Consider the following 16,035-nt stretch of genomic DNA (forward strand, 5'->3'; position numbering starts at 1 on the left):
AGTGGAATAAGGGGTGCATTTGGAGTGCCACCTGTCTTGCCACTGGCTTGACAGGTTTCACAGGACTTGCAAAATTCTTTTGTGTCCTCTGACATTCTAGGCCAATGAAACAAGGGAACAAGTCTGTCCCAAGTTTTCATTTGTCCCAAATGTCCAGCTAGGGGAATGTCGTGGGCTAGAGTTAGGTGGAACTTTCTGTACTCCTGAGGAATCACTAACCTCCTGGCAGTTCCAGGTTTAGGATCCCTTGCTTCAGTGTACAAGAGGTTGTCCTCCCAGTAAACTCTGTGAGAGTCACTGACATCCCCATTAGCTTGTTTGACAGCTTGCTGTCTTAGACCCTCTAGTGTGGGACAGGTTTGCTGTGCCACACTCAGCTCCTCCCTGGCAGGCCCCCTTCACCCAAAAGCTCAGCAGTGTCTGCTTCCAGCTCCTCTGGTGTAGATTCTGCACAGGGTGGAAATTCTTCTTCCTCAGAAGTAGAATCCACTGTAGAGGGAGGGATAGTAGGTAGTGCTTTACTTCTACTAGCCCTAGCTTTAGGGAGCACTTGGTCCATTGTTCCAGGATCCAAGTCACCCTGTCCTTTTTGCTTTTTGGCCTGAGCCCTGGTTAAAGCAAAAATATGCCCTGGGATGCCCAGCATTGCTGCATGGGCCTCCAACTCCACATCTGACCAAGCTGATGTCTCTAAATAATTTCCAAGTAGACAGTCTACAGGTAAATCTGAGGCAACCACAACTTTCTTTGGACCAGTAACCCCCCCCCCAGTTGAGATTTACAACAGCCATGGGGTGGCTAAGTGTGTTGTTGTGAGCATCGGTTACTTGGTACTGGTGACCAAGTAGGTGTTGTTCAGGGTGGACCAGTTTCTCTATTACCATTGTAACACTGGCACCAGTGTCCCTGTAGGCCTGAACCTCAACACCATTTATTAGGGGTAGTTGCTTGTACTTATCCATGTTAAGGGGACAAGCAACTAAGGTGGCTAAATCAATAGCCCCCTCAGAGACTAACACATCCTCTGTGGTCTCCCTAACAAGACCAACCCCAACTAAGTTACCAAAAGTGAGCCCAGCTACTCCCTTGGATTGGCTATTAGGAGGATTGCTCCCACCACCACTGCTATTAGTAGGGACACTAGGTGCAGCAGTAGGGGTTGTAGTGGTAGGAGGCTTGGTGCTTTTCTTTGGACAACTGGGATCTGTTGTCCAATGGCCTTTTATTTGACATAAATAGCACCATGGTTTCTTTTCTTTGTTTTGATTAGAAGAGGATTTGGACCCACCACCCCCACCAGAGTGTTTTTGTGGGCCTGATGAAGACTCATTTTTAGATTTGTCCCCACCCTTGTCAGAAGACTTACCATCCTTCTTCTTGTTGCCATCTTTGTCACCCCCTGTATGAACTTTTCTGTTCACCCTTGTTCTGACCCATTTGTCTGCCTTCTTTCCCAATTCTTGGGGAGAGGTCAGATCAGAGTCCACCAAGTACTGGTGCAACAAATCAGACACACAATGATTAAGAATATGCTCTCTCAGGATCAAGTTATTCAGGCTTTCATAATCAGTAACTTTACTGCCATATAACCACCCCTCCAAGGCCTTCACTGAATGGTCAACAAAATCAACCCAGTCTTTTGAAGACTCCTTTTTGGTCTCTCTGAACTTCATCCTGTACTGTTCAGTGGTTAAGCCATAACCATCCAGGAGTGCATTCTTAAGAACTTTGAAATCATTGGCTTCACTTTCTTTCACAGTAAGGAGCCTATCCCTACCCTTTCCACTAAATGATAGCCATAGGATAGCAGCCCACTGCCTTTGAGGGACATCCTGTACAACACAGGCCCTCTCAAGTGCAGCAAACCACTTGTTAATGTCATCCCCCTCCTTATAAGGGGGAACTATCTTGTGCAGATTCCTAGAATCATGCTCTTTTGCAGGATGACTATTGGGAATACTGCTGCTGCCACCATGTGTTCCTAAACCCAATTTCTGTCTTTCTTTCTCCTCTTCTAAGGACTGTCTATCCAAATCCAGCTGTTGCTTCTTGAGCTTCAGTCTGGTTTGTTCCACTCTCAATCTATTTAGCTCCCTTTCTAACAATCTGTCATCAGGGTGGGTGGGAGGGACATGTCTAGAAATAGAAGTATGATGAGAAAGGGCAGAAGGAGACCTGTCCCTAACAGACGGCACCCTAACAGCTTGGCTCACAGAAACAGCACTTCTACTATGATGAGAAGGAATACTCTTACTGTGATGTGAGACCACACTATCTGTATGATGTGACTCAACATCATTTCCAACTATGCTAGGTTGTCTGCTAAGGGGCAGGCTTGGAAGTTTCCCTCCCACTTCTTTAGCTAGGGGTGCCCCAGAGTCAGAGTGGGAACCATCAGCTAACTTTTCAACAGGAGTGCCAGCTGTGGCCTTATCCTGTTCAACAAGCATATTCACTAACAGTTCTCTAGAAGGATTCTTCCTTACACTTAAACCTCTTTCTATGCAGAGACTCCTTGCTCCTTTCCAGCTAAGGTGATCATAAGCAAGTTTGGACAGATCAACAGCTTGGCCTGTGCCAGACATTTTTAGAAAGTGTTTAAGTGATAGAAAAAGGAAAAACGTTTTTCAGAACTTTTAGAAAGACAGAAAAAAAACTTGTTTAACTTTTTAAGAACTTTTTAGAAAGTTAGAGGTACTTTTCAGCACTTTAGAAAAGAAGTGAAAAAAGAAATGCAAAACTTTTTGGTTAGGTGTACATACACTGAACTTGTTTTGTATATTTTTCTCTTATGAAAAGTACAATGACAAAAGTGGTAAGTAGTTACAGAGCACTTATCCCACCACTGCACAACCAATGTAGGAGGCTGGACTGGCTTGTAGTGAGTACCAAGGGGTACTTACACCTTGCATCAGGCCCAGTTATCCCTTATTAGTGTATAGGGTGTCTAGCAGCTTAGGCTGATAGATAATGGTAGCTTAGCAGAGCAGCTTAGGCTGAACTAGGAGACGAGTGAAGCTCCTACAGTACCACTAGTGTCATATGCACAATATCATAAGAAAACACAATACACAGATATACTAAAAATAAAGGTACTTTATTTTTATGACAATATGCCAAAAGTATCTCAGTGAGTACCCTCAGTATGAGGATAGCAAATATACACAAGATATATGTACACAATACCAAAATATGCAGTAATAGTATTAGAAAACAGTGCAAACAATGTAAAGTTACAATAGGATGCATTGGGGACACATAGGGATAGGGGCAACACAAACCATATACTCCAAAAGTGGAAAGCGAACCACGAATGGACCCCAAACCTATGTGATCTTGTAGAGGGTCGCTGGGACTGTAAGAAAACAGTTAGGGTTAGAAAAATAGCCCACCCCAAGACCCTGAAAAGTGAGTGCAAAGTGCACTAAAGTTCCCCAAAGGACATAGAAGTTGTGATAGGGGAATTCGGCAGGAAAGACACAAATCAGCAATGCAACAACAATGGATTTCCAAACGAGGGTACCTGTGGAATAAGGGGACGAAGTCCAAAAGTCACAAGCAAGTCGGAGATGGGCAGATGCCCAGGAAATGCCATCTGTGGGTGCAAAGAAGCTGATACTGGACAGTAGAAGCTGAAGATTCTGCAGGAACGACAAGGGCTAGGAACTTTCCCTTTAGAGGACGGATCCATCACGCCGTAGAGAGTCGTGTAGAAGTGTTTTCCTGAAGAAAGACCGCCAACAAGCCTTGCTAGCTGCAAATCATGTGGTAAGGGTTTTTGGATGCTGCTGTGGCCCAGGAGGGATCAGGATGTCGGCAATTGCGTGAGAAGACAGAGGGAGTGCCCAGCAAGAGAAGGAGCCCACTCAGAAGCAAACAGCACCCGCAGAAGTGCCGGAACAGGCACTACAAAGTGGAGTGAATTGGTGCTCACCCGAAGTTGCACAAGAGAGTCCCACGCCGCCGGAGGACAACTCAGGAGGTCGTGCAATGCAGGTTAGAGTGCCAGGGACCCAAGCTTGGCTGTGCACGAAGGAAATCCTCGGTGAGTGCACAGGAGCCGGAGTAGCTGCAAAACACGCGGATCCCAGCAATGCAGTCTGGTGTGGGGAGGCAAGGACTTACCTCCACCAAACTTGGACTGAAGAGTCACTGGACTGTGGGAGTCACTTGGACAGAGTTGCTGAGTTCAAGGGACCTCGCTCGTCGTGCTGAGAGGAGACCCAGAGGACCGGTGATGCAGTTCTTTGGTGCCTGCGGTTGCAGGGGGAAGATTCCGTCGACCCACAGGAGATTTCTTCAGAGCTTCTAGTGCAGAGAGGAGGCAGACTACCCCCACAGCATGCACCACCAGGAAAACAGTCGAGAAGGCGGCTGGATCAGCGTTACAGTGTCGCAGTAGTCGTCGTTGCTACTTTGTTGCAGTTTTGCAGGCTTCCAGCGCGGTCAGCAGTTGATTCCTTGGCAGAAGGTGAAGAGAGAGATGCAGAGTAACTCTGATATGCTCTTGCATTCGTTATCTCAGGAATTCCCCAAAGCAGAGACCCTAAATAGCCAGAAAAGAGGGTTTGGCTACTTAGGAGAGAGGATAGGCTAGCAACACCTGAAGGAGCCTATCAGAAGGAGTCTCTGACGTCACCTGCTGGCCCTGGCCACTCAGAGCAGTCCAGTGTGCCAGCAGCACCTCTGTTTCCAAGATGGCAGAGGTCTGGAGCACACTGGAGGAGCTCTGGGCACTTCCCAGGGGAGGTGCAGGTCAGGGGAGTGGTCACTCCCATTTCCTTTGTCCAGTTTCGCGCCAGAGCAGGGCTTAGGGGTCCCTGAACCGGTGTAGACTGGCTTATGCAGAAATGGGCACCATCTGTGCACATGAAAGCATTTCCAGAGGCTGGGGCAGGCTACTCCTCCCCTGCCTTAACACCTTTTTCCAAAGGGAGAGGGTGTAACACCCTCTCTCTGAGGAAGTCCATTGTTCTGCCTTCCTGGACCAAGCCTGGCTGGACCCCAGGAGGGCAGAAGCCTGTCTGAGGGGTTGGTAGCAGCAGCAGCTGCAGTGAAACCCCTGAAAAGGCAGTTTGGGAGTACCCGGGTCTGTGCTAGAGACCCGGGGAATCATGGGATTGTCTCCCCAATACCAGGATGGCATTGGTGGGGCAATTCCATGATCTTAGACATGTTACATGGCCATATTCGGAGTTACCATTGGAAAGCTACACATAGGTAGTGACCTATATGTAGTGCACGAGTGTAATGGTGTCCTCGCACTCACAAAGTCCGGGGAATTGGCCCTGAACAATGTGGGGGCACCTTGGCTAGTGCCAGGGTGCCCACACACTAAGGGGGTGATTCTAACCCTGGCGGTCGGTGATAAAGCGGCGGCCAACCCGCCAACAGGCCGGCGGTCCAAAAAATTGAATTCTGACCCTGGCGGGAACCGCCAACACAGCCCGCCACATTAACACTCCGACCGCCACCGCGGTACAGACAAACAGCGCGGCGGTCACCGCCAACAGGCATGCGGCAGACAATGTACCGCCCACAGTATCACAACTCACCAATCCGCCACCTTTTCCGGGGCGGGAGCCCCGCCGATAAAAACACGGCGGAAACAGACTACGGACGGGAAAACGCTCACCAAAACACACTCCACGAGTACGGAGGACAGCATGGAATCCGAATTAAACATCCTACCTGCACTCGTCTACCTGCTCATCTACCACGAGTACGAACTCCGGCGCAGACGACAACTGTGAGTACTGCACCTACGACACACGGGAGGGGGGAGGAGGAAAGGTTACGGGCACACACATATGCGACCCCCACCCCCCCAAACTATGTACACACCAATGCAGAGCAACAATGTACAGTGACACCACCCAAACCCCCCTGAAAAATGCAAAGACATAATTAAATTGTGAACCAAATTTTTATATAAAAAATAGACTCTGAGACGTATCGGCAACTTTGCAAAATATCCATAACAAAATAATACTATACACACTGCCATGGCGAACCGAGGCAATTAGTCCGCTACATCCAAGTCAAATGGAACAGTCCGTGGGCTACAGTGTAGCGACACAAGGGCAAAGCCCACACAGGAGACCTGAGTCCTTTGGAGAGAACACTGCAGGGGCATCTGATGAAAATACTACAGGCACCTCAGGGGGAAGGGAAGGGGGGGGCACCACAGCCACATGAGTCCACGACGCAAGATCCACGAAGGGGCCACCATGCCCACTGTGCCATCCTGGGGAGTGCAAAGCCACAGTCTCTCAAGTCTCTACAGTGGGTGGGTTGCCCACTCTGCCATTCTGGGGAGTGCAAAGCCACAGTCTCTCAAGTCTCTACAGTGGGTGGGTTGCCCACTCTGCCATCCTGGGGAGTGCAAAGCCACAGTCTCTCAAGTCTCTACAGTGGGTGGCTTGCCCACTGTACCATCCTGGGGAGTGCAAAGCCACAGCCTCTCAAGGCTCTACAGTGGGTGGCTTGCCCACTCTGCCATCCTGGGGAGTGCAAAGCCACAGTCTCTCAAGTGGATCACAGTCTCCACTGGTCAAGGAGGAGGCATGGTGGGCACAGTGAACCATAAACAGTGCTTGAGATGAAGGGGCCCAGCGGAGCGGTGCTTGAGACGGTGGGGCCCAGCGGAGCGGTGCTTGAGAAGAAGGGGCCCAGCGGAGCGGTGCTTGAGATGAAGGGGCCCAGCGGAGCGGTGCTTGAGACAGCGGGGCCCAGCGGAGCGGTGCTTGAGATGAAGGGGCCCAGCGGAGCGGTGCTTGAGACGGCGGGGCCCAGCGGAGCGGTGCTTGAGATGAAGGGGCCCAGCGGAGCGGTGCTTGAGACGGCGGGGCCCAGCGGAGCGGTGCTTGAGAAGAAGGGGCCCAGCGGAGCGGTGCTTGAGATGAAGGGGCCCAGCGGAGCGGTGCTTGAGACGGCGGGGCCCAGCGGAGCGGTGCTTGAGACGGCGGGGCCCAGCGGAGCGGTGCTTGAGACGGCGGGGCCCAGCGGAGCGGTGCTTGAGACGGCGGGGCCCAGCGGAGCGGTGCTTGAGATGAAGGGGCCCAGCGGAGCGGTGCTTGAGATGAAGGGGCCCAGCGGAGCGGTGCTTGAGATGAAGGGGCCCAGCGGAGCGGTGCTTGAGACGGCGGGGCCCAGCGGAGCGGTGCTTGAGATGAAGGGGCCCAGCGGAGCGGTGCTCTTCTGCACGGCGGGCCCTGTTCAGCGGTGCTCTTCTGCACGGCGGGCCCCTGTTCAGCGGTGCTCTTCTCCACGGCGGGCCCTGTTCAGCGGTGCTCTTCTCCACGGCGGGCCCTGTTCAGCGGTGCTCTTCTCCACGGCGGGCCCTGTTCAGCGGTGCTCTTCTCCACGGCGGGCCCTGTTCAGCGGTGCTCTTCTGCACGGCGGGCCCTGTTCAGCGGTGCTCTTCTCCACGGCGGGCCCTGTTCAGCGGTGCTCTTCTCCACGGCGGGCCCTGTTCAGCGGTGCTCTTCTCCACGGCGGGCCCTGTTCAGCGGTGCTCTTCTCCACGGCGGGCCCTGTTCAGCGGTGCTCTTCTCCACGGCGGGCCCTGTTCAGCGGTGCCTATCTTCAGGGCGGGCCCTGTTCAGCGGTGCTCTTCTGCATGGCGGGCCCCTGTTCAGCGGAGCTCTTCTCCACGGCGGGCCCCTGTTCAGCGGTGCTCTTCTGCACGGCGGGCCCCTGTTCAGCGGTGCCTATCTTCACGGCGGGCCCTGTTCAGCGGTGCTCTTCTGCACGGCGGGCCCCTGTTCAGCGGTGCTCTTCTCCACGGCGGGCCCTGTTCAGCGGTGCTCTTCTCCACGGCGGGCCCTGTTCAGCGGTGCTCTTCTCCACGGCGGGCCCTGTTCAGCGGTGCTCTTCTGCACGGCGGGCCCTGTTCAGCGGTGCTCTTCTGCACGGCGGGCCCCTGTTCAGCGGTGCCTATCTTCACGGCGGGCCCTGTTCAGCGGTGCTCTTCTGCACGGCGGGCCCCTGTTCAGCGGTGCTCTTCTCCACGGCGGGCCCTGTTCAGCGGTGCTCTTCTCCACGGCGGGCCCTGTTCAGCGGTGCTCTTCTCCACGGCGGGCCCTGTTCAGCGGTGCTCTTCTCCACGGCGGGCCCTGTTCAGCGGTGCCTATCTTCACGGCGGGCCCTGTTCAGCGGTGCTCTTCTCCACGGCGGGCCCTGTTCAGCGGTGCTCTTCTCCACGGCGGGCCCTGTTCAGCGGTGCACATCCAGTAGGTTCAAGGGAGCCAGACCTGGCCTGGACTCCGTGCTCAGACGCCCTCCGGCCGTGATGTTCCTGGGCCCTTCGGTGACGGGGTCCTGGGCCCTTTGGTGTCCTCCTTTCCAGCTGGGATGTGGCATGTGGGGCCCACCTGCTCCGCGCTCCTGCTGGCTGACGTCTCCGCCCTGCTGCCCTTACGCTCCTTAGATGGGGCTCTCGGGCCCTTGCCTCCCCTAGACGTTGTGGCTGGTGAAGTGGGCGAACTCTGCTCCTTGGGGGCAGCCGTGTCAGTCTTCGCACGGCGGCCCTTGTGTTTCCTGGTCCTCTTGCCGGGGGGGGGGCTGGATGTGTCCTTGCTGCTGATGGAGGTGTCACTGCTGGCAAAGGGTGGGCTCCAGAACCCATGCACAACAGTGACACCCGAAGTTGGGCTGGTGGTGGCTGTGGTGCTCTTGGGACTCTTTGCAGATGGAGGGGGTAGGTCATCGGAGGGGAAGAGGTCAAGATTAGCCAGGAAAAGTTTTTTAGGGCCAAGGTAAAAGGTAGGAGAAGTGGAGATGGAAGTGGAGGAAGAGGATGTGGTTGTAGGAGAGTCAGGTGTGCTGTCATTGGGTGAAGGTGCAGGTGCTGTAGGCTGTTGTGAGGTGGATGTCTGTTGGGTGGGTGTCTGCCTGCGTTTGTGTGTCTTGGAAGGGGTGGTGACAGACACAGTGGGAGAGGACACAGGGGACGTGTAAATGGCAGTGGGGGTGGTGACTGCATGCGTGCGGACTGTACAGGAGGGTGTGGTGGTGATGGAAGCACTGGCTGATGTTGGTGTGCATGCAGGTGTGAGTGGAGACGTCACAGGGAGGGAGGAGGGAGACGAGGAGGAGGGGGACACAGGGGTGGTAGTGACTGTTGGGATGTCTGCATCTGTGTGTTGCTTGGGTGAGTGTTTGTGGGATCTGTGGTGCTTGTGTCTGGATGAGCTGCCCTTGGGTGTTGAGGTGTGTGCAGGCTGGTCAGATGGTGTGGATGGGATAGGCTGAGGAACAGGAGACAGAGACAGGGTGGAGGCAGTCAGAAGAGGGAGGCTGGAAACACGGACAATGGCTGCCGTCAGTGCTGAGGCCAGAGCATTGAACGATCGTTGATGGGCAGCCTGACCCGAATGAATGCCCTCCAGGTAGGCATTGCTCCGATGCACCTCCCTTTCTACCCCCTGGATGGCATTCAAAAGGGTAGTCTGCCCAACAATGAGTGTCCTGAGGAGATCAATGACCTCCTCACTGAGGGCAGCAGGGGTAACATGGGCAGGGGCTGAGGTGCCTGGGGCGAAGGAGACGCCCGCCTTCCTGGGTGAGCGGGCACGGAGCGTAGGCTGAGGGGCTGCTGGGAGGGCGGGGCTGGTGCGCTGGGTGGCGGCTGTACCTGTAGAGGCGGGGGGCCCGGATGTTGCCGCCACCGCTAGGGAGCTCCCATCCGAGGACGTGTCGCAGTCGCTGCTCTCACCAGCGGTCCTCGTCGTGGTGCTCCCCTCGCCCTCCAGCTCACTTGGGCCCTCGGTGTCTGTTCCTGTGCCCACCGGGGCCTTGTGGCTTGCAGCTCCCTCGTGCTCCGATGCCAAATCTCCTCCGCCTGATGATGCTAATGCACACATGCACAAGAAGATGAAGAAGAAGGGTGGGGGGAGAAAGAGAAGACCTGGTTGAGTGCATGCAATGTCAACACCGTTGGCGGAGAGGACAGACACAGGAGCCGCATGCACTAAGCCGCGCATTCGGGGCACACTACTCAGTACTTCTGACTCGGACAACAGGTCAGGAGACGACAAGCGCGCACATGTGTGAGGCTGGACCATCAATAGCTGGACTTGTCACCCTACGGAGGTGGGGGCCGGGAGCACAGGGCCATGCCTAAGGGTGAGGACTACACTACAGAAAGCGCCCTGGCCTAATGTCACCCCCAACCCTCCTCCCCCACCCAGACGTCTCCACTGCGCAGAAAGATAGCTGAATGTGCTGATACTCACCCCCTTGTGTCTGCTGTGATGCTCTCAAGCGCCCATCCAACTCCGGGTAGGCCACCGCCAGGATCCGGGACATCAGGGGGGTCAGGGTACGACTGGCACCCCTCCTAGGTTGGGAGGCCATCCCCAGCAGTGACTCGGCGGTCTTCCTGGTTCCGCGGCAGATGTCCTCCCACCTCTTGCGGCAGTGGGTGCCCCGTCTGACGTGGACCCCCAGGGCCCGGACTTCCTTGGCGATGGCACGCCAAATCCCGACTTTCTGATGGGCGCTGACCTATGTGACATGTACAGGGTGGGAAGGAAACAATCATCAACTTACTTCATGTTAGATGTGATTGGCCCCCCCTCCCCAACCTTGCAATATAGCACATGCTCTCATCTGTCGTGCGTTGCACTCCTCATTCGCCCCCCACCAACTTACATCCACCCCACTCCACACAGGCATCGCCCATTCCATGTGCACCCGGTGTACTCACCTGTTGGTCTGGAGGACCGTAGAGTAACGCATACTGGGGGAGGACCCCATCCACGAGCTTCTCCAACTCTTCAGACGTGAAGGCAGGGGCCCTTTCCCCAGTCGCAGCAGCCATTGTCACTTCCAGACCGAGTTCACAGCAGCACTTGCAGTATAGGTCCTCTCCTGTGGATGATCAGGTCTCGAGTGATTAAGCAGATAGAAAATGGCGGTCACGCCCGCGGCGGTGCGTACCGCGGCGGTGCGTACCGCGACCGCCGGCGCACATCGTCATTGGCTCCTGAAACCCATAGGCTTCAATGTTATCCAATGCGGCTCCGTGTAGCGGTCTTCGACCGCCTACCGCCACGGTGTGCTCCGCCAGCGCAGTGACCTCACATCCCATTGTCCCACTTCACAGGTCAGGCAGCCGCCATTTCAAGGGCCCACATGGCATAATCTCTACTGCGACACACAGGCCTAGGCCTGGCATTGCCACACATACACGCCTTTCAATACCTAGATAACCGTGTGCCATGCAAGCAGTGGTGAACGTACCAGTGATTATCTTGACTCTGTGCTCCATGTTGTCCATCCTAGGCACCGTCCGCTGGGATTTGCGAGGAGAAGGATGAATCCTCGCGTGTACCGACCGCTGGTGGACCCCACGACAATGGAAGAACGCCACATCATACTACGATACCGACTTGACCGTGCCACCATCCATGAACTGTGTGCCCAGCTGGAGCCAGCCCTGATGTCCCCCATCCGCCAACCCACAGGAATTCCCCCTCTGGTGCAGGTGCTGTCAGTCCTCCATTTTCTTGCAAGTGGCTCATTCCAGACAACAGTGGCCATGTCATCTGGAATGTCTCAGCCAATGTTTTCTAAGGTGTTGTCTAGAGTGTTGTCTGACCTGACGAAACACATGCGGAGTTACATTATATTCCCAGAGGAGGTTGATTTGCCCACTGTGAAGGGTGATTTTTATGCCCTTGGACATATTCCCAACATAATTGGTGCCATTGATGGGACCCATGTAGCCTTAGTCCCCCCAAAAGACGATGAGCAGGTGTACAGAAACAGGAAGAGTTACCATTCGATGAACATCCAGGTGGTCTGTTTGGCTGACCAGTACATCTCCCATGTGAATGCCATGTTCCCTGGGTCAGTGCATGACGCGTATGTGATGCGTAATAGCAGCATCCCTTTTGTGATGGAACAGCTACAGAGACAACGTGTGTGGCTAATAGGTGACTCTGGTTACCCCAACCTGCCTTGGCTATTGACCCCAGTGAGGAATCCCCGGACCAGGGCTGAGGAACGGTACAATGAGGCCCATGGGCGAACTAGGAGGGTCATTGAAAGAACCTTTGGCCTCCTGAAGGCCAGGTTTAGGTGTCGGCATATGACAGGGGGATCCCTGATGTACTCACCAATAAATGTGTGCCAGATCATCGTGGCCTGCTGTATGCTTCACAATCTGGCATTGCGACGTCAGGTGCCTTTCCTGCAGGAGGATGGTCCAGATGGTGGTGTTGAAGCAGCTGTAGAGCCTGTGGAGAGTGAAGAGGAGGAAGACTCAGAGGACGACCCAGACAACAGGGACAGAGTTATCCAACAGTATTTTCAGTAGCACACAGGTAAGAATCACACACGCCATTTTAATTTTCCTGACTGGCTCGTTTTTCTCAACTTTGTCTATGACCCCCCAGTTATTTGAAACTGATGTTTGATTCTCCCTTCCCTTTTCAGTGCTGTATGACCCACTGCGTGACTTCTGCTTGGTTAGCCCATGGACTAATGCTTATTGATCTCGGTATGTGTTCAGCACAAAGTTTACAGAACATAATAGATCGGTAATGTGTTTTACATTTGTAAATAATACAGCCTGACTCCAGCATGATTTCAGTGCATTGAGTGATTTATTTTTGGTGCTAGATAATGGTACATGATATAAACACGGTGATGGGTGGGGGTGGAGTAATGGCCATGGCAGAGTCCAGTTCTCAGTCTCACAGGTGCATTGTCCATATGCCTGTGGAAGGATGGAGCAGGGGCAGTTCAAGGTTGGACAGGGTGGCAATGTGGGACAGTGGGATGACTTCAGGGGGTATCTCATGCTGGCGGGGGTCTTGACATCCTACTCTGTCGATTTTTTTGATCTCAGGCTCCTCTTGCGGGGTGGTTGTTCTTCAGCAGGAGGTGGGGTTCTGGTGGCCTGTCGTTGTGGTGGGGCCTCCTGTCCACTAGCGCCGGCGGAGGTGGTAGGCTGTTCCTGGTCCGGGCTAGTGACAGGGGCCCTGTGTGGTGCCACATGGTCCCGCAACGTGTCTTCTATCCGGTGGAGGGCCTGGACTAGGCTCCCCATGGCGGTAGAGATGGTGGGGAGATGATTGTTGAACCCCATGTAGCGTTCCTCCTGCTGTGCCTGGATCTCCTGGAACCTGGCCAGTACCGTCGCCATCGTCTCTTGTGAGCGGTGGTAGGCTGCCATGATGGTGGTGAGGGCCTCTTGGAGAGTCGGTTCCCTGGGCCTCTCCTCCCCCCCCTGTCGCACAGCAGCCCTCCGAGTTGCCCTGTTTCCCCCGGACTCTGTCCCCTGGACGGTGTGCCCACTACCACTGCCCCCAGGTCCCTGTTGTTGTTGGGGTGGTGGGTTAGCCTGGGGGCCCTGTAGTGGCAGACACACCGCTGATTGACCTGTCCTAGAGACAGAGCCATGGGCCCGCTGGGTGGGAGCTGTGCTGTTGTTCCCAGAGGGGGTTGGGTCTGCTGTGGCCTGTGTGTGGGGAACCGACTGTCCAGAGGTCCCCGATGGTCCGGGCTGGTCGTCAGGTTCCAGGTCGACAGAGCTGCTGTCATCACTGGGTGCCTCTTCCGGGGGGGGGGATGGACATTTCTGGACCCTCCTGGCCGGTGTGTTGGCGTTCGGGTCCTGCATGGGGTAAGAGAGTATGGTTATTGTTTCTGTGTGTGCTATTGTGTGCGATTTATGGGTGCCCTTGTCCCCCAGTGCTGTCATTCCCTTGGGGGAGGTGTTGTGGGGGTGTTGGGAGGGGGGTATGTGCAGTGGTCATGCTTAGGTGATGGGTGTCCATAGTTTGTGGTGGCATGCAGGGGTTGGTGTTGGGTGGGTTGTGCTGGGGAGACATTCTCAGGGAGGATGTGTGATGGGGGGTTGGGGGTGAGGGTGGTGGTGGGGGTTGGCATGCTGGGGGGGGGTGAAGTAGTTGAGATTGTACTTACCAGAGTCCATTCCTCGCTGTACTCCAGCGAGCCCATCAGGATGCAGGATGTTTAGTACCTCTTGCTCCCATGCTGTGAATTCGGGTGGTGTGGGTGGGGGTCCCCCGCCAGTCTTCTGCACTGCGATGTTGTGTCGCAAGACCATCGAGCGCACCTTTCCCCGTAAGTCGTTCCAACGTATGCGGATGTCCTCTCGATTTCTGGGATGCTGTCCCACCGCGTTGACCCTGTCCACGATCCGCTGCCATAGCTCCGCCTTCCTGGCTATAGTGGTGTGCTGCACCTGTGAGCCGAAGAGCTGGGGTTCGACTCTTATGATCTCCTCCACCATGACCCGGAGTTCTTGGTCCGAAAAGCGTGGGTGCCTTTGGGGTGCCATGGGGTGGTGTGGATGAGGTGTGGGGTGGTGTATATGGTGAAGAGTGTGTTGGTGTGTGGTGCTTTGTGCTTCTATGTGGTGTGTGTGATGGTGTAGTGTGCCTCTGTGTGATGTAGCTCTCTATTCTGTGATGTGTCTCTCTCTCCTTCGTCTATGGTCTTCGGTCGTAGGGGTTTGTGGGTGATGTGGGTGTGTGTTTTATAGTTGGTTGGATGTGTGGGAGTGTTGTTTGTATGTGTGTCAGGTGTGTGTATTTCAAATTGTCCAATGTGGCAGTGTTTTGGAGCTGTGTGTGTATTTTGACCACAGCGGTGTGTCCCGCCAATGGAATACCGCGGTTGAAAGACCGCCGCGTGGATTCGTGGGTCAGAATGGCATGGGCGTGTTTGTGTTGGCGTGGCGGTGGAGGTTTGGTCATCTCCAGTTTTCCGCGGCCCGCTGATGTGGCGGCCTTCCTTGGATGTCGGATTTTGGCGGTTCCGCCGTTGTGGGTCAGAATGACCGTGGCGGTTTACCGCGGCCGCGGCGGTAGAATGGCGGACTTCTGACCGGCGGTAAGGGCCTTTTACCGCCGAGGTCAGAATGACCCCCTAAGTAACTTAGCACCCAACCTTTACCAGGTAAAGGTTAGACATATAGGTGACTTATAAGTTACTGAAGTGCAGTGTAAAATGGATGTGAAATAACGTGGACGTTATTTCACTCAGGCTGCAGTGGCAGGCCTGTGTAGGAATTGTCAGAGCTCCCTATGGGTGGCAAAAGAAATGCTGCAGCCAATAGGGATCTCCTGGAACCCCAATACCCTGGGTACCTTAGTACCATATACTAGGGAATTATAAGGGTGTTCCAGTATGCCAATGTAAATTGGTAAAATTGGTCACTAGCCTGTTAGTGACAATTTGGAAAGAAATGAGAGAGCATAACCACTGAGGTTCTGATTAGCAGAGCCTCAGTGAAACAGTTAGTCATAACACAGGTAACACATACAGGGCACACTTATGAGCACTGGGGCCCTGGCTGGCAGGGTCCCAATGACACATACAACTAAAACAACATATATACAGTGAAATATGGGGTAACATGCCAGGCAAGATGGTGCTTTCCTACAGGATGTCCCACATGGAGAAGAAGCTTGCAGAGGTGTTCCCACGCAGAAAGACTGCAAACAAGCCTTGCTAGCTGCAAGGGTCGCGGTTAGGGTTTTTGGATGCTGCTGTGGCCCAGGAGGGACCAGGATGTCGCCAATTGCATCTGGGGACAGAGGGGGCGACGAGCAAGAGAAGGAGCCCTCTCAGAAGCAGGCAGCACCCGCCGAAGTGCCGGAACAGGCACTGCGAAGTGGAGTGAAACGGTGCTCACCTGAAGTCGCACAAAGGAGTCCCACGTCGCCAGAGGACAACTTAGAAGGTTGTGCAATGCAGGTTAGAGTGCCGTGGACACAGGCTTGGCTGTACACAAAGGATTTCCGCCGGAAGTGCACAGAGGCCGGAGTAGCTGCAAAACATGCGGTTCCCAGCAATGCAGTCTGGTGTGGGGAGGCAAGGACTTACCTCCACCAAACTTGGACTGAAGAGTCACTGGACTGTGGGAGTCACTTGGACAGAGTTGCTGAGTTCAAGGGACCTCGCTCGTCATGCTGAGAGGAGACCCAGAGGACCGGTGATGCAGTTCTTTGGTGCCTGCGGTTGCAGGGGGAAGATTCCGTCGACCCACGAGAG

Source organism: Pleurodeles waltl, chromosome 6 (assembly GCF_031143425.1).
Source record: "Pleurodeles waltl isolate 20211129_DDA chromosome 6, aPleWal1.hap1.20221129, whole genome shotgun sequence".
NCBI lineage: Eukaryota > Metazoa > Chordata > Amphibia > Caudata > Salamandridae > Pleurodeles > Pleurodeles waltl.